Raw genomic sequence first — 22,569 nt, forward strand, 5'->3', positions numbered from 1 at the left:
TTCTAAAGGAAAGGAGAAGAGAAAGGAAAGGAAAGGAGTGAAAAACTATTGTCTAATATCTTAAAAATTCAGGCAGTGTGCCACCAGTATCAGAAACATAGCTGGTAGGCACATCTTTACTTTATTATCAAGGATTGCATGTTCACTGGCATCTGGACTCAGAACACCATGTTCCCGAATATGGCAACTTGGTGGTCCTTTCTGGACTTCACCTCTCTTTTAGTGCGAGAACTGGCACACCAGAATTCTCTTTCAGCATTTTCTTAGACGTTAGTTATATGATTCTCAAGTGACAGGTGTCTCCTTATTCCTAGAGGACAAAAATGCTACAAAAGTGGCCAAGGAAATCTGAATACACAGGCCTTCTGAGGTCAATTTATTACCATCCCAATTTACATCTTTAAATCTAATAATGCAGTTCTGATTGTCTATTCTTCTTAGAGTTAAACATAAAAATACACTATTTTCCCCACAAAATATACCATTTTCCCTGGATCTTCAGGTCTTTAATTCTTATAAATTTTGATAAATAGATACTGTGTCTTTTTCTTTCTAATTTTTAAAATAGAAATCTGTTATCGTCCTTGTGATGGATGTGGAAAAGCTATTACGTTTTGCATTCTACATTGTTATGATATATTGACAACTGAACTACATTTTAAGTGGCTTATGAGGAGGCAAGCCTTTATAAGTCACTGGGATAATCAGAGGCAAACATTCATTTTGTCAGCAATGTGGGATTAACACTTTGGGAGAAGTTTTGATTGGGAGGTTAACATCAAACCTCAGTTATAATTGTTGTCAAAGATTCAACATAAAGTAAATACATTTAGAAAACTTTGGGTGTTATCGAACTCTAGAATTTTAGGGAAGTACAAACTAATCAAAAATAAATGAAAAGAATTTACTACATAAATTGACATAATACAAGTGCAGAGCAGCTGCTAAATGAACAGCATAGGCTGCAAATATTGACTCCACTTATTGGAAAGTCAGATATACATAAAGGAAGAGAGACGGTATAAATGGTGTCTACAACGGAGACACTCAGAGACAGGAAGGTCTATGCATGTAAGTCTGCTTATTTCAGTGCCGACTTTGACAGCAAATGACAAGAGGTAAATGTGAATTAATAAGTGGCGATAAAAGACACAGAATCCTGTGTGAGCTAAAATTAATGACTATCTCTTTCTACTAATATGGAAAGATATGCAGCACATTTCTGAGCAAAATAATAGTTATTTAAAAAATTCATTGCTGGGCCCAGCGCGGTGGCGCAGTGGTTAAGGTCCTTGCCTCGCACGCCCAGGATCCCATATGGGAGCCAGTTCTAATCCCAGCAGCCCCGCTTCCCTTCCAGCTCCCTGCCTGTGGCCTGGGAAAGCAGCCGAGGACGGCCCAAAGCTTTGGGACCCTGCACCCGCGAGGGAGACCTGGAAGAGTCTCCCGGCTTCGGATCAGCATAGCATCAACCATTGCGCTCACTTGGGGAGTGAATCATTGGACAGAAGATCTTCCTCTCTGTCTCTCCTCTCTGTATATCCGCCTTTCCAATAAAAATAAAATAAATCTTTAAAAAAAAATTCATTGCTGAGGGGTAAATGTGTGGCATAATTATATTTATGCTAAAACACATAATGATATTTTTCACATATATGCATATGTGCAAAGAGAAATATATATATATAAACAAAATGTATATACATGGAGAAAATGAATTGGAAATAAAACACATTAAAACATTCAAAATAAGAACAAAAAAGGGAGATAAGTATGTCTAAAAGGTTCTATTTATTTGTAATTTTTGGGAGCTTTATCTGATGCTTTAAAAATTTTATTAGAAGTATATTCTGTAAAATTCTGACCAACTGAAAAAACTGGACTTCATACAAGAGACAAAAAGTGACAGTTCTTAAAAAACAATTTTGGTGCCCGGTGTGGTAGCCTGGCAACAAAAATACCCACCTTGCATGCACTGGGATGCCATATGGGCACTGATTCATGCCCTGGCTGCCCCATTTCCCTTCTGCTCCCTGGGTGTGGCCTGAAAAAACAGTTGAGGACGGCCCAAAGCTTTGGGCCCCTGCACCTGGAAGAAGCTCCTGACTCCTGGCTTCAGATGGGCTCAGCTCCAGCCATTGCGGCCACTTGGGGAGTGAACCAGCAGACAGAATATCATCTTCTTTGTCTCTCCTCTTTTCTGTATATTGACTTTCCAATAAAATAAATTAATTAATCTTTTAAGAAACAATTTTGATGCAATGCAAATTTAGAAATATGTTGGACACTACTAAATGATATTTTGGACAAATGGCTAAAGCGTACTATTCAGCCGTCTCGTGTCTATCCTCATTTTAGTATTTAGCAGTTTATAGTGTTGAAGCATGATTTTGCCGAATCTGGCTGTTTTTCAGGTAGTCTAATTCTATAACTCTAACAAGACATACGTCAACAGTTTAGGTGAACAGTTTTAGGAGGAGTGTGTAGAGAAATCTTCGATATGCTAGTGAGGAGTAACTAATCTTTAACGGCAGGAAGAATGAACATTCCTCGTACAAAACTCAAGGCAATTTTTGTGTCTATAATAGACAGAATAGGATAAATCTGAATCAGAATCCTGTGGCTAAAATGGAATACAAGCTTCACATATTCTAATTTTTCTTCTTTCTAATACATGGCTATGATAGAATTACATTGTATAAATATGTTCAGAGCTTAGTCACATTGAACAGATGTCAGGACACCAAGAAACATCACCCTTAAGTGATTTAGGCCACATTGCCAGCTTATTTCCAAGAAGACTAGCATTAAATGTTTGATTTATTAATAGACATATGGAGTTTTTTTTAGGTTTACTATCTTTTGCCAATTTTTGTAAATAGAAAAAAAGAAAGTAGACCAGAACCTAATAGAATACTGATACATGTTTTTATACTTTCAAAATGAACTTAAAACCAAATAAATTAGGCTTTTGGGGAGTAGAGGGAAACAAATGAAATAGAAAGTTGGAATGAAGACAAATTTACATTTATAAGCAAACATCAGGATTAGGACATAGAACATTAGCATTAGTTACTTTTCAGGTGTTAGTGCTGTACAATGTTAATTAATTCAGAACAAAATGGAATACTCCTTAATAGTAGTTTTTTGAGTCAGACGGATTTTGTAATTTCAACAGTTTGTAATTAAGCATGTGAATACGCCAGTAATGCTTCTTACATGACATGCTCAGGGAGATCATGGGCAGCTCTGTGCAATCAAAGAAATCTATAAACAGAACACCGTAACACTTTCTATTGATTTAACTTAGGTCAGCTTTTTTTTTCTTAGTTTTCTCCTTCCTAAATGTAATTTTCTAAGTAACTTAATAAAATTGATGGATCAACACTGGCCTTCCTGATGGTAAAACTTAAATATGTTTATTTATTTTTCTTTGTATTCATATACAATTTCGAAAACATGTGTTCTAGCCAATTCCGAAAGGGCTCAAGGAAGAGAAGAAGAGACATGAAAGAAAAATTCTTACATTCTCTGGGCAGTTTATAGATGGCACAGGCAGCTTTATTTGGCCTTGTGCTTTTGAGGCTTGTTAAGACTCAGTGTCCAGCTTCTCACTCCAGTTTCCTGCTAATGTTGTAGTGGGAAAGATAGCAGTATTAGCTCCAGTACATGGGTCCTTCATGCTCAGATGAGTTACCTGAATTATTTACCTTGGTCCAAGCTTTGGCCGGTCTCGGGGTTTAGGCCCACCAGCAGGCCTGGAGGTCACCAAAGGTGTGGTGACGGTGCTCTTTGGTCATAAGAAGCAAGGGAGACAAGCTGGTGAGGAATGTCTGCTTTATTATGCACAGGTTATAGCTTTTATAGGATAAGAAAGAGGAAGGCAGCAGGGCGTCTTCTGGCAGACCACCCCCCCACCCACCAAAGACACTGTCATTGGCTAAAAGGCATGTCTATCTCTCTTGATTTTCCAGTTATGTCGAGGTCATGTTCCGCGTGTATTCCCCTTCACCTTCCAGCTATGTGGGAGGTCACATTGCACGTGTAGGCCTGGGAGTTATATCTCAGGCCACGGATCTGTAAGCTTAGGGCACCCCTACACGTAGCAGAGTATCTCCCACATCTTGGTCCTCTGCTTTTGAAACAAATTCTACCACAAAGACTTCTGCCAAAAGGGCAGCCATAAATCCTGTGATTCTAGGATGTTGGTACAGACATTTGAGGGCAAAATTTAACATAGGAATATCACCTGTTATAACATCACATTGTAGGTAGAATACCTGTCACAAAAATGTTAAAAATCCTTGATATTAAGCCCAATTTCTATTGGAAAGCTGGTACAGTGGATCTATAAGTAATTGGCCAAATTTTGAGTCCCAATGGCACAGATGGCCAGCATGGTTAAATTAATCACAGTTCTTACAGTCTGCATGGTCTGAGTCAAGAACGGCATAGATGTTGCAGCAGGAACCACTTTGGTCACAAGGGAGATAGCAACAGTGATGGGAACAGGTGCATGCTGTGTGCAATGCAGAGGATCCTGTTGTGTATTTGCTTTCAGAAGCCCTTCTATTCATCATCCAACCAGACACTGGTATTGTTCTTGTCACAAAGAGTTCAAAAGACATATCAAGCCACATGTTATTAAACAACGCAAGTGATGAGTTGCAAAATGAAAACATCATTACCATTAGTAAAAGCTATATGATTTTAAAGGCACAAGCTGTCACTCCAAACCAAGTATATGGCCAAAGAGGCCACACACTGTAGAAATTAAAAGGTAACTTCACCAGGGACCAGAGACCCTAACTGCCTATTTCCCATCTGGTTCCTCATATCCTCACCCAGGAGAATGGATCCTAGCTGCCACCAAGGACACAGGATGATGACCACTCTGGCTGCTTCATGCTGAAAAGGGGCATTGAAAGTCCAGGGGCAACAGCAAGGCACTTCCATCGGTTTGATTCTAGAGGTCCCTGATAGAAGGTAAAAGTCATCAGGTGTCTGAAGGATTGATTGGAGTTTGGAGGCTTTCCTTTTTTGAGGTCTAGATAACAAAACATCATAGTCATAAGTCTATCAGCAGTAGGTTCATCACATAGGTCAGTTACACACTATTTTATTCTTTTTTTATTATTATCATTTTATGATAGAGTTCCATAGGCTCTGGGATTTCCCTTGCTTCCTCCCCAAGTCCCTCCCCTCCACAGAGTTCCCCAATATCATCACTACAGTGCAGTTTCTCATAAACGGCCACATGCCCATCACTGCAGACATGGACCATGGCAGAGTCCAGCATTCTAATGTCAAGATATAGTTAATAGTTTCATTAGTAGTTCATTTTTGATCTGGAAGTAGAGATACACACTATATTGTATCCTCACATCTGGATATGGTAGTCTCCATTACACAGTTACTATATATCCCCTTTTAAAAAAGAAGCCACAATACAAAATCAACAACAGGAATAAAAATAAGAAATTTACAATGCCATGAGGTTCTCAAGAGGTCTTGATAATTCAGCAGTCCTGATTTGCTGGCGATCTTGCCACTCCAATCATGATGAAATCTCTCCAGACTCCACTGCCTGCTATGGTCCACCTTAGAGTTACCATCTGCCCAGATATCCAATGCCAATGCTTGGCCAGGGTAGTTGATAAATTTGTTCTGTCCTCTGTCCTTTTCCATGGTACCAGGTGTCCTCTGGAGGCTCCAATGTACTGCCATTCCTCCATGTACATTTGGATATGTTGTCCTCTGCTGTGTCTGAGCCACTGAGCAGGCCTAGCTCTGACACATTCACTCCATGATCACTCCATGGAACCTGCAATTGTCTCCATGGTTGGGGTTCTGAGTCTAGCAGTTCAGTTGGTAGAGAATCACCAAAGAAACCTCATCTGAGACCATCCCAGACATGATTCTTCTGTGCGTTTGCTTATACAGGGTCTGGCACAATCTGTCACCCAAATCAGCCTATGTACACACTGGTAGCTGGAATTGCTGGGTCAGTTGTGCCTCCAGACCCGTGTTTTACACAAACCAACAGGTGTTGCAGTCCAGCCCAATCCTGCCCACTGCATACTCTGCCTTTACACAAGCCAGTGGGAGCTCCAGGCTAGTCAGAGCAACCCGCAATAATCCTCACCAGGCTCACCCCCTGTCCTGGTTCCCGTGCTTGCCAGCATGTACAGCAGACTGGTCCTGTCTGCCCCACATCCCATTCATTTCTCATACATGTTATTGGGCATTGAAGCCAAGAACATCCCCAAAAGGCCCACTATCTAGTCCACATTGGTGCCAGTGGATGCCACCATCTGTCTAGCCTCGCCTGCACCTGACAGAATTTGCTCCCTGTGCCAGCATCTGCCAGTTGATGTTGTGGCAAAACCCAACCCACCCACACTCACTCTGGCTAATGCATGTACCAAAGCCTCAGAACCCTGTATCCACGTGTGAAATCCAGAGAACGCTTCTGGCTCCTGGCTTCAGACCAGCTCAGTTCTGGCTGTTGCAGCCACTTGGTGAGTGAATCAGCAGACAGAAGATCTTCCCATTTGCCTCTACTTCTTTTTATATCTGACTTTCTAATAAAAATAAAAAAATCTTTTTTTTTTAAAGTGAGGTTAGAAAGCTTTGATCATTTTATCATTTTGCTTTCTGATTGCCATCAGTGACCACATATATGCTAAAAGTTTGATGACCTAGGTACATAGTCAAAAAGATATAGAGAACATTATTTTTGATGCTGACAAAAGTAGCTGTAACATGGTAGAAAATCTCTCATTTAATCAAGTAACATTGACTTGACACTTAATAATCTAACATTGGACTTGGTGCTCTGGAGCAAAAAGTAAAGCCACAATTTGCAGTGCTGGAATTTCATATGGGTACAGGTTGAAGGCCTGATGCTCCACTTCCATTCCAGTTTTCTGCTAATATACCTGAGAAGTCAGCTAAAGACAACCCAAGTCCTGGGGTCCCTGAATACACACGAAGCAGCTGGAAGAAGCTCTTGGCTCCTGGCGTTGACCTTGTGCAACCCTGGCCATTGCAGTCATCTACGGGGTGAACCAGTGGACAGATCAGTTTCCATCTCTTTATCTCAGATATATGTATGTATATCTATACTCCTTTTTTTACAGATATATATATGTATATATATGAAAGAGGCGGTGTGACTGGCACAACAGGTAAAGCTGCCACTTAGGATTTCTGTATTCAGTACTGGAATGCCAAATCAAGTAAGGGTTACTCTGCTTCTAATTTAGCTCCCTGTCATTGCATCTGCAAGGGAGTAGATGATGTCCCAAGTAACTGGTTCCTTCCAATCATGTGGGAGACCCAGATGGAGTTCTGTCTCCTGCTTCATCCTGTTCAGCCCAGATAATAGCAGCTATTTAGTGAGTGAACCAGCAGATCTCACCTCCCTCTACCGTTTTCCTTCTTTGTCCACTCTACCTCTCAAATAAATACATAGAACTACAAAGGGAAAAGCATAAAAAATTCCTCAACAAATAAATGAGTATACTCTTTGTAGATGAATTCCCGTAACCAGTTAGGATGGCTTGCAGTATGTCAGAAGATGTGTAAAGAATTAAGAGTTCTTTGAGAAGTTTGAGTCTTTCCAGAAAAAAAAAGTGGAAAAAAGAAAAGTAACATATAAATAATGTGAGTTTCATGATAATGATCTACAAATAACCTTGCTACTTAAATTCCAATTAATTAAAACTGAATGAAATGAAAAAAATTCTCAGTCATATTCAGCACATTTAGGTAGTCAAATAGCTGAATATAGCTATGAGTGTCTACCATATTAAATGTAACAAAATAAAATACACATCATCATAGAATTTCATATTCAACAGAGCAGCAAAGAGTGTAAGTTAAAATTAAGCTACTTATTTAAAATTTGACTAGTAATATACTCGTTTTGAAAAGAAAATTCCTTTTATGATTCATCCCTCATTTATTTGCATCAATCAAATGAAGTATTAATATAAAACACCTTATTTTATTTCTCATCACTTTTGTGAAAGGCTTTCAATCATTGCATTCAAGATCATTTCATGTGGTTAAACAAAGGCTTTTAGCAGGCAGTCTTTTCACTGCAAATTGTAGATAAAAATTGAAGCCCAAATTATTTTATTATCTTTAATTGCACTCTGATTTTATATTATTTCTACTTGAAAGTATACTTTTGTAGTTTATTTTACTACAAGAGCAAAGGAGATCTTCTCAGGTAGATTAAGGTATAAGGTAGGGGTGGGTGTGATGACCCTCTCATCTGCTCTGGATGCCGCCATGACTATGCCATGAGTTCTCTAGAGGGCTAACTCATTCACAAAGTAGTAGTGAAATCCTACTCAGGGAAGAGTTTGGTGTCTTTAATAGATGCTGTTGGGACAGTTCTGTAGCAGCCTGCAGATAACAGACACAAGACCTCCACCTGCTCACTTATATAAAAACCAGCTCTAAGTGAATCAAGGACCTAAATCTGCACCTAGAAACCATCACCTAGAAACCATCAAACAATTAGAGGGAAACACAGGAAGCATTCTGTTAGACATAGGCATTAATAAAGACTTCTTACAATGTCACTAAAAGCACAAGTAGTCAAAGTTCAAATAAACAAATGGGAATATATCAAACTGAGAAGCTTCTTTATGGCAAAGGAAACAATCAACAAAAAGAAGCATCCAACAAAATAGGAGAAAGTCTGCACACTATCCGACCAATAGGGGACTAATATCCAGGAGTCATAAAGAGCTTCAGAAACTCAACGACAGCAAAAAAAAAAAAAAAAAAAAAAAAAAAAAAAAAAAAAAAAACAACCCTGTGAAGAAATGGACAAGCATTTTCCAAAAAGAACAATTTAAATGGCTAATAGACACATAAAAAAAAAAAAGGTTCAAGCTCGTAGCAATCAAGAGAAATAAAATGAAAATCACATTGAGGTTCCACCTAGCTCCAGTGAGACTGGCCTACATTCAGAACTCAACTAACATCTGCTGGCATGGATATGGGAGAAATATAACCTACTTCACTGCTATTTGGAGCGTAGAGCGGTATAACCACAATGTAAGTCCGTATGGAGAGACACCTGAAAATTAATCTGCCACATGATCCAGCTATACCAGTTTTGGGAATATATTCAATGGAAATGAAACTTGCATGTGAGAAAAGGATCTGTAATCCTACATCCACAGCAGCACAATCTACAAAATCAAAGACATGGAAAAAATCCAGATGTCCATCAAAGAAGGAATGGATGAAGAAACTGTGGTACATTTATTCCATGGAATACACTCAGCCATTAAAAATAACGAAATTCTACCATTTGCAACCAAATGGTCCCAAATGGAGCCCATTACGCTCAATGAAACAAGCCAACAACAAAGGACACTAATCATATGTTCTCTCCGATATAAGGCAACTTTCATGCAAAGTACAAGATAAATAGACATATAGGTGAAGATGTATGTACAAATATTCACCTAGAGGAATTGTAGAATGGAGACTAGCATATTGGGAAGTGAAGGTATATTGTAGTAAGCATCTCTACACCTGAACAAAAAATAAGAACTCCCAATGAAACTGTTAACTGTATCTTGACAACAGCATACTAGATTTTCCAATTGTCTATACCTACAATGTCATGATACACTTAGCAGAATGTTGGACTTGTGTCTGCTGTTGAAGGACAATACTAATGTAATAATATGGGGAAGATCAATGGGGGGCATGGAGAATCCTTATGCCTATTGAATCATATCATGAAAAACAAAAAGTACCTAATTTTTAAAAATCATGTAATCATCTAGAAAAACAAAAAAGAATCTTTATGTTGCTTGTCTATGACACACTTCCTCATGTATTTAGAAGCTTAAACCATTTATTCATCACTTGCATACTTTTTTCTCATTTGATTTCGATCTATTTCCTATTGAATAGATGCTCTCAATATTTCTGTTTCTTTCCTCCAGTCTTGGTTTTCATTACTTCCCTATCTCATCATGGCCCCTGCTCATGACCTTTTCTTAGTTGAATCTCAAATTCAGAGCTGTACCTGTTTTGTATGCTTCACACCAGACTTTTGTCTTCCTTGATAAAACTGTTAAATATTTTCAAGGTTTATATCTGCTGCATCTCTTCCCCCAACACATACACCCAACATCGAATAAGAATATAAAGATCTGGTACACTTAACAACAGCAGTAAATAGATAGGAAAAAAAAATAAAAAATACTAAAATATCTGTTACTCATAAAATTCCACTGCAATCTTAATAATTCTGTTCTGGATATTCTTTCCTCATGGAAGTTTAAAATCTAAACAGAGCGAAATCTGATTTTTCATATTTAAATGATTAACAAATCTGCATACACTCTGATCTTATATAATAGAGAGAACACTGTTCATCACTCTCCTGCACAGATTGATACTTCCTCTACAATCCCCAGATACTCCTACAGCTGCTCTTGGATGAAACAAAACCACCAGGGATAAGATGGTTCTAATCCCTGCAGCCCAGCATCCCATCCTGCTCCCTGCTGTGGCCTGGGAAAGCAGCTGAGGAGGACCCAAAGCCCTGGGACCCTACACCTGTGTGGGAGACCCAGAAGAGTCTCCTGGCTTCAACTTAGCTTGGCTCTGGCTGTTGTGGTCACTTGGGGAATGAGCCAGCAGACGACAGACCTTTCTCTCCCTGTCTCTATTTCTCTCTGTAAAATCTGACTTTCCAATAAAAATAAATAAATCTTTAAAAAAAAAAAACCCACCAGGGAATAGAACATGATTGCACCATTCAAAAATAGCCTCCATATTTCTTTCTTTTGTTTTAATTGCTCTTTCACTTGAGTTTATTGCCCTACTTTTGTGACAATGATCAAATATGGTCTTTTTTCTTTGAGAGTATTTTGTAAGTGGGTTGTTATTATTCATTACATTTAATTGTTTTTGGAATCCCTCAGTCGAGTCTATTTTTGGGTTGGAGGGTTTGGGCAATAAATTTAAGCTTTTGTCCTGTATTACCAACAGTGAGGACTATGATCCATGTAGAATAAATAAATCATCAGAGATAGAAAATATACATCAATATCACTGTGAGCACAGGGATAAGTCTGGTATTGTTATTATTATTTCTTTTTTACTTCCACAAACCTGATGCACATGTGTTCCTTCGTACAGTGGTTATTGAAAAATTTACTCAAATGTTTAACTGGCCCTAACCAACTTTACCTTGGGAGCCAATCCACCTTTTGCTCCATCCATCTTTATTTCCTCTTTCACATGCAAAACAAGTTTATAAATCAGATAATTTTTTTTTAAAAGATGGAGGTCTGCATTGCTGAAGACATTGCCTACAAGGCTCGTTCAAGTTCAGGATGTTCCACTCTGATCTACCTCGCTGCTAGCGTGCACGGGAAAGCAGCCTCGGAAAGCTGAAGTTTTTAGGTCCATGCCACTAATATTGGAGACCTGGATGGAGGTCCATGTTCCTGTCCTCAGTCCCAGCAACTGTGACCAGCAGATGAAAGAGCTCTGTCTCTCCCTAGCTCCCTGTGACTCTTTCAATTAAATAAATAATTCTTCAAAAATACAAATAAACAAACACTAACATTCAAAGTAAAAGTTTATATTATCCACTTCCTTGTATTTAAGTGAAAGCTCTAAAACTAATGTTTTTGTATAGTAATTTGACTATAGGAACTCACAAAATGGTATTGCGTACATTAATCCCCTTCATGTTTTATATTTCCAAATTAATTCTTTCAACTTTGATAAGAAGTTGGCTTCCATATGTTTGTCCTATCTCCCACTTCTAGGAAAGATGCCAAGTTTCCACCAGAGGCAGAAATGACTTTTGAAGCATTTAAATTAAAGTTCACTTCTTTATCAGTTGTGGGCACTAATGGTGTTTGTTGATAACATGTGTTGGCTATGCATAAACTACAAGCTAATTCATGTGAAATGGTCCTAAAATTGTGCTGTTAAGAAAGGTGACTCAGAAGAAACCTCATGCTTTTTAACATAGCTTTGAAAAGTATTTTTACCTGGATTAGCTTGATCTGATTGTGTAGATAAAGGTCCATACAATAAAATTAGTTTTAATCATAAGAACATGGTAAACTTTAGTTAACTATTTCAGTTCCATTAAAACAAATATTATTGATTTACCCTCAACTGCAGGAATTCACTGCACTTCCCAGTTACCCAAGGAAAGAAATATTTGGTTTGAATTCTTATTCTGCTCTATTCATGAAAGGAAGCATCACATGTGCCCACAAGCTTCTACAATGGTCACGTCATGACTTTAGAAAATCCTTGAGATGGAACACTAGCCATGTGCAATATAACTCCGACAATAAACAATCTGTCATGGTTCACTACTACTAACTAACCTGGAAAGAAATTAATATAACATATCTAAGAACTGGATTACTTGAAGATTATGACAAGATAAGCAGGTTGAGACAAAAGGGAAAAACAAGTACATTTCCTGGTTGCTTGCATCCACCTGGCATGTTTTTATAAAACAAAACAAAAGAGAAAAGCACCAAACAAAAAAAAAAAAAACAGACAAAGGAAAGTGGGATTAATTGGCATCCCAAACTTTGGAAGCCACGGTGCTGAGGCAAGCTTTCCAGTGACACAATAGTTTTAACCAAGAATTAATCCCCCATCACACCACTACTGACTGTAATCTGGACAGAATTAACACATTTTATTCCTTTAACTTACATGGTCCTTTTTGTATATAACTTAGTGTATGATTTTAGCATGCGGATTTCTTTTAGAAACCAAGTAAGTGCTTCTGGAATTCCTTCAAGTAATACCATGTCACTTTTCTTTGTCACACATATGATGGGAACTAGTATAGGACAATTTCCTACAATTTGAAGGAAAAGAATAAGAAAAGGGGTGGTGCACTGTAGAAGACAAACTATTAAGAAATCTAGGCACTGCTAGGGAGAGTTACACCAAGCTGGCAGTATAATTAGCTTTGTGTCTCTGAATGATTTGTGATTTATCATTAGGAATGTTTGGGTGAACTGGTATAACCCTGTGCAGACAGGCAATGAATTTTGTGTGCTGTATTGATCTCTTTATTATTTTCTGATAACAAAACACAAAAAAATTGGGCCCAGTGTGGTAGTTTAGCGGCTAAAGTCCTTGCCTTGCATGAGCTGGGATCCCATATGGCCACCAGTTTGTATACCAGGGGCCCAGCTTCCCATTCAGCTTCCTGCTTGTGGCCTAGGAAAGCAGTCGAGGATGGGCCAGAGCCTTGGGATCCTGCACCAGTGTGGGAGACCCAGAAGAAGCTCCTGTCTCTTGGCTTCAGATCAGCTCAGTGCTGGCTATTGCGGCTACTTGGAGAGTAAATCATTGAATGGAAGATATTCTTCTCTGTGTATCCTCCTCCCTGTATATCTGACTTTCCAGTAAAATTAAGTAAGCCTTAAAAAAAACAAAGAAAATACAAAAAATTAAGCCCAAATTGGCATAGAGAATATCTAAAAGGGATGGAAAATAAGGAAAGTAGAACTGAAACATCTAATTTACGTGTTAGTTCTGCAGAAATTAAAGGGATTATTTTGGTGCAAACGGAATAAGCCAGTTCCCAAACAACATGTTTCATATGTCTCTCCATTATAAGGTAACTTACATGCTGAATACAAGATCACGAGATGTATAGGTAAACATGCATATACATATATTCATATGCAGATGAACTGTATAATTGAGTCTAGCATTCCAGGAAGTGAAGATAGGTTGCAGTATGTGTCTCTACTCCTGATTAAAAGGAGACTCCCAATGAAACTGTTAAACATGCCGTGACAATAGGTACTAGGCTTTCTATCATTGCCTTTACCTACAGTGCCATTGTAAAATGGCTGAATGTTGGTATTGTGACTGCTGCTGAAGGACTACAAAGTGTAATAATATAGGAAAAAACAGTGGGGAAGGTAAGAATGGGGAGGGTGTGGAGGAAAGAAGAAGGAGGGAATTCATATACCTACAAAACTGTACCATGGAAAATAGTAATAAAAAGGAAGAAGAAAAAGCAGTTTCTAGCAAATACTTGCTGTAAGTCATGTAGTTTAGCCACATGCCATATATAATCACATTTTAACCCTTACAATCACACGGAGGAGTTACAATAATGCAATGCCTACAGTGCAAACAATGAATCTCAAGGGAAAAACGATGCATACGTATGATCATTAGAAGGGGAAAAAGGTATATCTGAGCTATGGTTGACTTCAAATTTGTCTATTTTCTTTTCTATGGGACACTTTAGGTGTTTTACTAGTTAGTCTGTATTTACCAGACAACAAAGAGTAAAATAAACATTTTAGTAAATATAAATTGGGTATATATCTATGCTTATTCCATTCTTTGAGTACTTATTTAATTTAGTTCATTTTATTTGACATGGACTGTTGCCAGGACAGTGAGTAACTCTAGCACTGTATACCTACAAGACAAGACAAGAACTACACAGACAACAACTACATGAAAAGAATGTACAATAACCGAAAGCTTCTTCAATAGTCTCCCTGCCCTGCACCACAGAATAGTGCATGTTATACATTTAAAATGCTATTTTGGAAGGACATAGGATTTTTTTTTGCTGAAATAACTCATAGAAATTCATCATGAAAATGACAGTAAAACATAGCAATCATTCACTAGCAAGTAATCCAAGTCTAAGAGCGCAACCACAGAATGAGCAATGGAAATTCAGAACCGTTAATGACCTGATATGGGGCAGAGACAGTGAAGGACTTTGTAAGGACAGGATTTGCAAGCTTAGTCACTTCAGGGGATTGATATTCTTCCAAATAAAAGATGTTAAAAAACAAAATCTAATATTTTATGATACAAAGGCTGTTGTGTGCTTGGCATGCTATAGTGTCTTCTCCTGTACACATTTGGCTGCTAACTGGATCAAGAAATTATCATTGAGCCCTACAGCTAACACTAAGATTTTTTAAAGTATAGCACTAAGGTAAAAATTAGACTCTTGATCCAAATAATATACATATTTATTGGTTTAATTCATCTCATTTATTGATACATTTTTAATCACACAATTGGGTATTTTACATTCCCTTATAGAAATCCTATGAGAGAGAGTTATTTTTAGTTTCTTCATGGAATACTGAAGAATTTGTGCCAGCTGGATGAGTTTAGCTTCTTCTGCATCTCAATTGTTGATATTGTTTTCTGTGTTATTGATTAAAGAGCTAATATGAACATTAACAAAATAACAGCTTTTAGATGTAAACTAAGATGGATGTGGTCAGAGTAAATGCACAGGAGGATAACATTTGCTAGTGACTCCAAAGATCACACATTCTGAGCCATCTTCGGTGGCAGATTCATTGGATATCAAAAACTTACAAGGCAGGCTATGTGAAACAAGGTGAAAGCTTGATTCTGAACTGTGACAATCACAAAGTGAAGGACAACTTGGACAGTTGCACAGAAAGGAAAATACTTCAGATTAAATATTACCTAATATCTATCGCCCTACCATGGTTAACCAAGCAACCTAGTTGCAGAGCCCATTTTTTTTTTTAAAGCCCATTGGCTTTAAAGCTCAAAACCAGCTGGGAGAGATATATACTTCTGTTTCTAAATTCCAACCTAAGAGTTACACAAAAGTAGAATAGAAATTAGTTTGAAAAAGTATTCCACTTCAGATTCAAGGCAAACTTTCTCTCTTTGTACCAAATCAAAATTTAAAAAATCAATTGGGAGAAAAAAAGTTCTGCTGTACCGTAGAACTGAGTAACTATAAATAAGTGCTATGGATTTCATATTTCAAAACATATTTTAACTGCTCTTACTAAAGGAAATAATAAATACCTGACATGATACAAGGTCTAATTATGCATATACATGTATAATTACCAAATTAGAGCATATGTATACACTGTATGTGTACATTGTTGTAGCATATTATTCTCCATAAATACATGCGCATGATTGTGTCAATAAGTGAAATTCAAAAATAAAATCAAAGAATCATATTCAAATATGCACAGGATAATTATTCTGACAGTTCACTGTATTTATATATATATATATAACCTATATGTATACATACATGTATACACACACATGCACACACATATGTGTATATTGAAACATTACATTACAGTCCAGAAACTCATGTGTATGATTATGTCAATCAGTACACTAAATTCAAGAAAATAAAATCATAGGGTTATATTCAAATGTTGAAAAGGCTATGAAGCAGTAATAAAATAAAACTTTAATAACAAAGGGCAACAATAGTAGATAACCAACACCCTAAATGTCCAACAAATATTTTATTTGATATGGGCTAGGTAGATAATTAGCACAAGAAAAGGAGCTGCGAAATCTGCTACAGTACTGCACCATTTAAAACTTTACCCTCTCTGGCACTGATTCAATATCATTGCTGACTTGGCACACCCACTTCCCATGATGCGCCCGAGTCTCACTTTCTCATCTTGTACAGAATGTCATGAAGACCACGTGTATTTTGAGCTCCACTTGGTGGCACTGTGAAACCGTCCCAAGATCACAAAGCACACTGAAGCCTGGCCAGACTCTGCCCCATTTGTATATTCAACAAGGGTATCATTTCCTGTGCTATATAGGTGTGACCCAAACTTCAATGGGTACAGGAACAACAGCAGACAACTCTTCTCATGGAAGAAGACTGCCCACACTCACTTCTGAATGATTATTATCCTTTTTACTTAAGATTTATTTGGAAGATAGTGTTAGAGAGTTAGGGAGAGGAAGAAAATCTTCTTTTCCCTGATTCACTCAGGTGGATGTAATGGCCAGGACTAAACCAAGCAGAATCCTGTCACTTCATTTGGGTCTCCCCTAGGGGTTTAGAGGTTCAAGTACTCAGGCTATCTTCCATTGCTTTCCCAGGCACATTACCAGGGAGCTAGTTAGGAGTGGAACAGCCAGGACACCAACCAGGGTGTCCAATCACAGCTGGTGATTTAACCCTCTGCAGTGTAATGCCAGCCTCTATTTTTTAAATCAGTTCAAATAAATCCTTTAAATTCTTCTCTTACACCAATACAAAACCTTAGAATAAATCGATGGGAAATTTTCCTGTTTCCCACACAATTAAAATAGAAGCTACACATAGATTTCTGTGTCCATTATTAAATATGTAATGTTAAATAATATTATTTTAGACAACTATCTTAGTGGACCAACGAATGTAAAAGAAAACAAAAATTAAAAATGATGACATTGTTTCTAATACTATAACTGCAAAAATGGGGGTCTCACAACATTCTGTTATGCAAAAATGGCATATATTAAAATATTTCATAAGGTAAATAAACATTTAAAATTTTATTTACATTAACAGTGAAATTCTAAATATAGAAATTTCTATTTATAATGCAATATGAATCTAAAATATAAATAAGCAAATAAAAAAGGAAATAGGAATATAAGAAGAAGATAATAAAACTTTACGGGATATTATAAGACCTCTGGTTAAAAAGAAATGGAAGACAATGATGTAAAATATTTAGTTATTAAAAACTGAGTTGGAAACTAAAAACTAACCTGTAACTATATGGTAAGTACGTGAAAACAGTAACTGACTCAAAGGTCACAGAGGGTCAGGGGTATCAAATCAGATCATTTACATGAATTATTTGTTTGGATAAGTAATAGGGTCATTTAGACTGGGAAAGCAGAAGCCAAGCATACAGGAGCAAGGGAAATGAAAACTTCATTATTTTAAAAGAAAAAAAAAACTACATAAAAACAACCCATTCAGCATTGAGCCAAGATTATACATCAGAGTTTGTATGTGAGACGAGAAATTCAGGAGATTGTAAAAGTCACAGTCTGTGCACTTCAAGGCCTAAAAAACACTAGAATCCCTGGCCTTAGACATGAGAACTAAAAGGCTGGCTTTGTTATAGCCCTCAGAAGTTGCTATTTTGCTCGCTGTTATTTTTCTTTCCAGTTCTGGTATTTTCACCTTCTCATCTGAGATTCAAGAAAACTGATATTCTTAAGGTTTCATCATGGCAATAATAGATAAAAAAGCTTTGACTCTATGATTCCTATTTCTTTGCTTTGAAAAAAAAATTGTCATTTTCATGATATGGTTCTATAGGCACAGATTCCTTCTCCATCACCTATTCTTCCCCAACTCATTTTTTTGTTATTGCAATAGTATATTCCTTCAGCAACAGTCACAAGCGCAACATTCTATTTAAGTGTATCATGGCATTGTCGATATAGACAATGCTAAATAATCTAGTATCCTATTGTCAAGACATATCTAACAGTTATATTGAATTTCAGTAATCGCATTGTTCTGTAAATAAAGTAAGTCCACTTTACCTAAATCCTGACAACTTGAGAAAATTACCAGAAAACCATTCCCTGTGTATAAAGAGACATAATTGACACTCCAACCTTTTAAAAATCTCTACAAAAATAATGATTGTTCAAACAACGCTCCTTGCAGGAAAGTCAGTTAACCACTATCAAGTTGTTCAGTAGCATCTAAAGTAGGATAAGCCTGAAAAGCATTTATATAGACAACTGAGAAATGCAAATAGGCAGTATCTTCACTGTGCAACATGAAAAATATTAATTTCCCCTTTTAAAGAAGAGAATATCCAATTGTGATTTGTTTTCTTTGTAATCGGATTAGGGAACAGTGTTTTGTCACTCAACCCTTTCACCCACTCCCAGTGTGGACTCTTCTCTGACAAACAGCTCCCAGTTACAGAAACCATACTCAAGGTCACAGATAAAATGATTGGTTTTTATTTGTGCTGAAGAAAACAGGTGAGGGGGAATGACACAGAACTGACAATGAAAATAAGAGGTTGCCGTGCTCAATATGTGTTGCAGTGAATGCTTTCTGCTGGCAAGACTAGTTTTCCTTATTTCAAGTTCACAAATTATTTACATACTGTATGAGCCATGGGCCTTCTAAATGCTTCTGTCAACCTGACCAGCACTTTTCATCCTAATTAGCCAACTATATTGCATTTAATGATGAAAGGTAAAACGCCGGAGGTCTGCTCACCTGTCAAGTATAAAATTGCTGAAATGCTAGTGAAAAGCACACACAGAAGAGGGGAATTTAAATACGGACACCTGAGAAACTCAGAGGCAGCATCTTCGTATTTCTCTTCAGCATTTTTTCCCCAAAGAAAATGCCTAACCATTTGTGAATTACACATAAATTACATGTACTAAACTTAGCATTTCTTCTCTAAATGCATAAAAGTTGTTAAATAATGAAGTTTCCATGTTTATCAGGAGAGAATGTCTATAGAGGATCAGGGCTTGGGAAAACCTCCTAAGAATTCTTTCCTAGATTTGACACCAAATTCCTGGAGAGAAAAACAGCAGATTTTAGGGCATTTGAGCATCCAATCAAAGGTTAAAAATTTTATTTGTGCTCATGGAGACTTGCTTTTAGGTGCTTAAGCTTTCTTTTCCTAAACTAAGCATCATCGTAATAGCCAATCTTACATGAGAGGGACATAAAATAATACTATTATGATGTAAAAGTACATTTACAGGCAGGGAGCTGGATGGGAAGCGGGGCTGCCGGGATTAGAACAGGCGCCCATATGGGATCCCGGTGCAAGGTGAGGACCTTAACCACTTAGCCGTCGCGCTGGGCCCCAGTAAAATTTTTACACAGAATGTCCTGAATTTCACTGATCAGATGACAAATCTGTACATCCTTCCATCTTGTTTGAAACACAATGGGGAAGATTTTATTTATAAAATACATATATCTTTCCTATAGTTGATTATCAAATGTTCCATATGTAAACAAATTGATATTTCATTATAATAAACTATACACAACTAAATTACCATTTCAAGTATTTTTGAATCTAAAGTTCTGTGGTGTTAAGTCCGTTCCCACTGTTGTGCATCCATCACCACCGTCCATCTCTAGAACTTTTTACTCTTCCAAACTGAAACTGAATATGCATTAGACAAAAACTTCCATCCTCCCTTTCCTCTGACCCTGCCAATCATCATTCTATTTTCTGCTTGTATGAATTTGACTAGCAGGGGACCTCATACAAAGGTAATCACATACTTTTGTCCTTTATGGTTGGGTTATTTCACTTAGCACAATGTTTCCAAGGTGCATTTATGGTGTAACATGTTCCTGAAAGCTAAACATATTTACATCCTTTGCCGTGTATCTCTGCTTTTCTCCCCACACCAACAGCCACAGTTTGACCTGGTTTCTATGAGTTTTACCTTTTCAAATTCCACCTATTATAATGCCCTTCAAATTTATTGAGGCTGCTACAAATGAAAGGATTTATTTCCTTTTTAATAGTTTATAATCTTATATATGATTATACCTCAAAAATTTACAGGAAAGTGGAATTAAAAGGCTATTCTGATGTAAAAAGAAAACGAGAATCACACATTTTTAAGATGCATTTTTCAAGAATTTTTGGAGCTCATGTGTGATGCAATTTTCAAAATTCACACATATCACTTTTTTTTGTGCATGCATTCTTCAGATCTTAGGTTCTTTTTATAAGATTTATTAATTTTTATTACAAAGTCAGATATACAGAGTGGAGGAGAGACAGAGGAAGATCCTCTGTCTGATGGTTCACTCCCCAAGTGACCACAAAGGCCAGAGCTGAGCCAATCTGAAGCTAGGAGCCAGGAACCTCTTCCTGGTCTCTCACATGCGTGCAGGATCCCAAAGCTTTGGGCCGTCCTCGACTGCTTTCCCAGGCCACAAGCAGGGAGCTGGATGGGAAGTGGAGCTGCCGGGATTAGAACTGGTGCCCATATGGGATCTCGGTGCATTCAAGGCCAGGACTTTAGCCGCTAGGCCACTGTGCAAGGCCCAGTCTTAGGTTCTTTTCTTGTTGGATATTGTGAGCAAAGCTGTGGTGAACATGGCACAGCAAACATAGTTTTCAATTCTGAATTGTCCCTAGCACAAATCAGATCATGTTGATAAAACATAACAAATCTATTGTTTGCTATTATACTGATAATCTCAGGGATGCTCTCTGGTAAAGTTATGATGATTTAGTTTTCATCTTGAGATGCCTCTGACTACTGTGCCTTTTTGTTTATAAATTAATGTTTTTATTTCTCTCATTTGTCTTTATTTCTGAAGCTTCATTATCACAGATATCCTCAGGACTCAACATAGATGAATCTCCTGTTACATTGGTACAACAAAGCCCTTAGTCCTGGGCAGCTGGGTTGGGGCTCTGCCTTTCCAACAGGTCCCAGGAGCTGCTCCTGCTCAGGCAAATAAGCCTCAAACCTAAGATACTACTTCTGGGTGGGAGTTTGATTTTAAAAATTAAAATGAATCAAAGCATCATGGGACAATCATTTATCTTTAGAAACAAAGCAGAACAAAGCAAAAACAAACAAAAAACCCAAGAAGCTAAAGAACCCAATATATAATTAAGAAAAAAGAAAATATTCTTTTCAGTTATTGAATTAAGAATAATACAAATTGTTAGACAGATGAAAAGAAGTAAACCCAATTTCTGTTTCAAAAATTAGATAAGGTGTGGAAGGGAATCTGTCATGCTCACGATAGAAGAAACAGATTCTCATCTTTGTTTTTCAAATGAAAGAAAAGGCCTCTTAAAACTGCATGGAGATTATCTGGTTAAAAGTTAGTTGCTTGAAAAAGTGATCCCATAGCTGCTCACAAACAGCCTGGCAGTGGATTCCCCCTTGCCTGCGTATCTCCTTCTTCCATCAGCTTTCCCTTCTGCTCTTAATGAAATCTTTAGTTATACATCAACAGAAGTACACTGTACAAGCGGCTTTTCATTAAAAATTGACATTTATTTTCTTGCAATATTTTCCAGTTTCTTAAAATACGTCACAAAATAAAACATGAAGCAAAATGAATGTCAGACCTTAAAGCACATTTTTCATTAACTTCTTTGTGATACAGAAAATAGTTTTACTTAGTTGGAATTCATAGGTTTTAAAAAGGCACAAGTAAGTTAGCTATTAACTTTTTCCACATGATATTAATCATGTGGGCTGCAACTAACTGATATTTGGCAAAATGGCTGGATGTTGATACAATGAGGTATAAACTATATCCATTATGGGCCCTTCAGTAAAGGCCTGAATGGAAGAGATTTAGTCTTTATTGCTCTCTTAAATGCCTAGGGGAGTTTAAGTGATTTCTACCATCATCCTGGATGCTCCAGAACAAAGTAAGCCCTCCTCTGTTTCTCCACACAACTATTAAAATAATAATTTAGAGAGAAAAAGAGCATACATTTAATACAGGCTAGAAACATTTGAGATCTGCCTCTAAACAGAAGCTCAAATAAAAAGACTCTGGCATCAAGCAGGTCTATATGTGCACACACACACACACACACACACACACACACACGCTACAGTTATTCATGTGGTAAATAGAAATTTTGCTATAGCATTAAATTGACACAGAGGCCTAAGAGGGAGTAGTGTGAATAGTTTCAGAGGGGAATTGCACATCCACCTTATTTCCTAAAT

This window comes from Ochotona curzoniae, unplaced genomic scaffold, assembly GCF_017591425.1.
Source record: "Ochotona curzoniae isolate NIBS_2020 unplaced genomic scaffold, NIBS_Ocur_1.0 scaffold_4683, whole genome shotgun sequence".
Taxonomy (NCBI): domain Eukaryota; kingdom Metazoa; phylum Chordata; class Mammalia; order Lagomorpha; family Ochotonidae; genus Ochotona; species Ochotona curzoniae.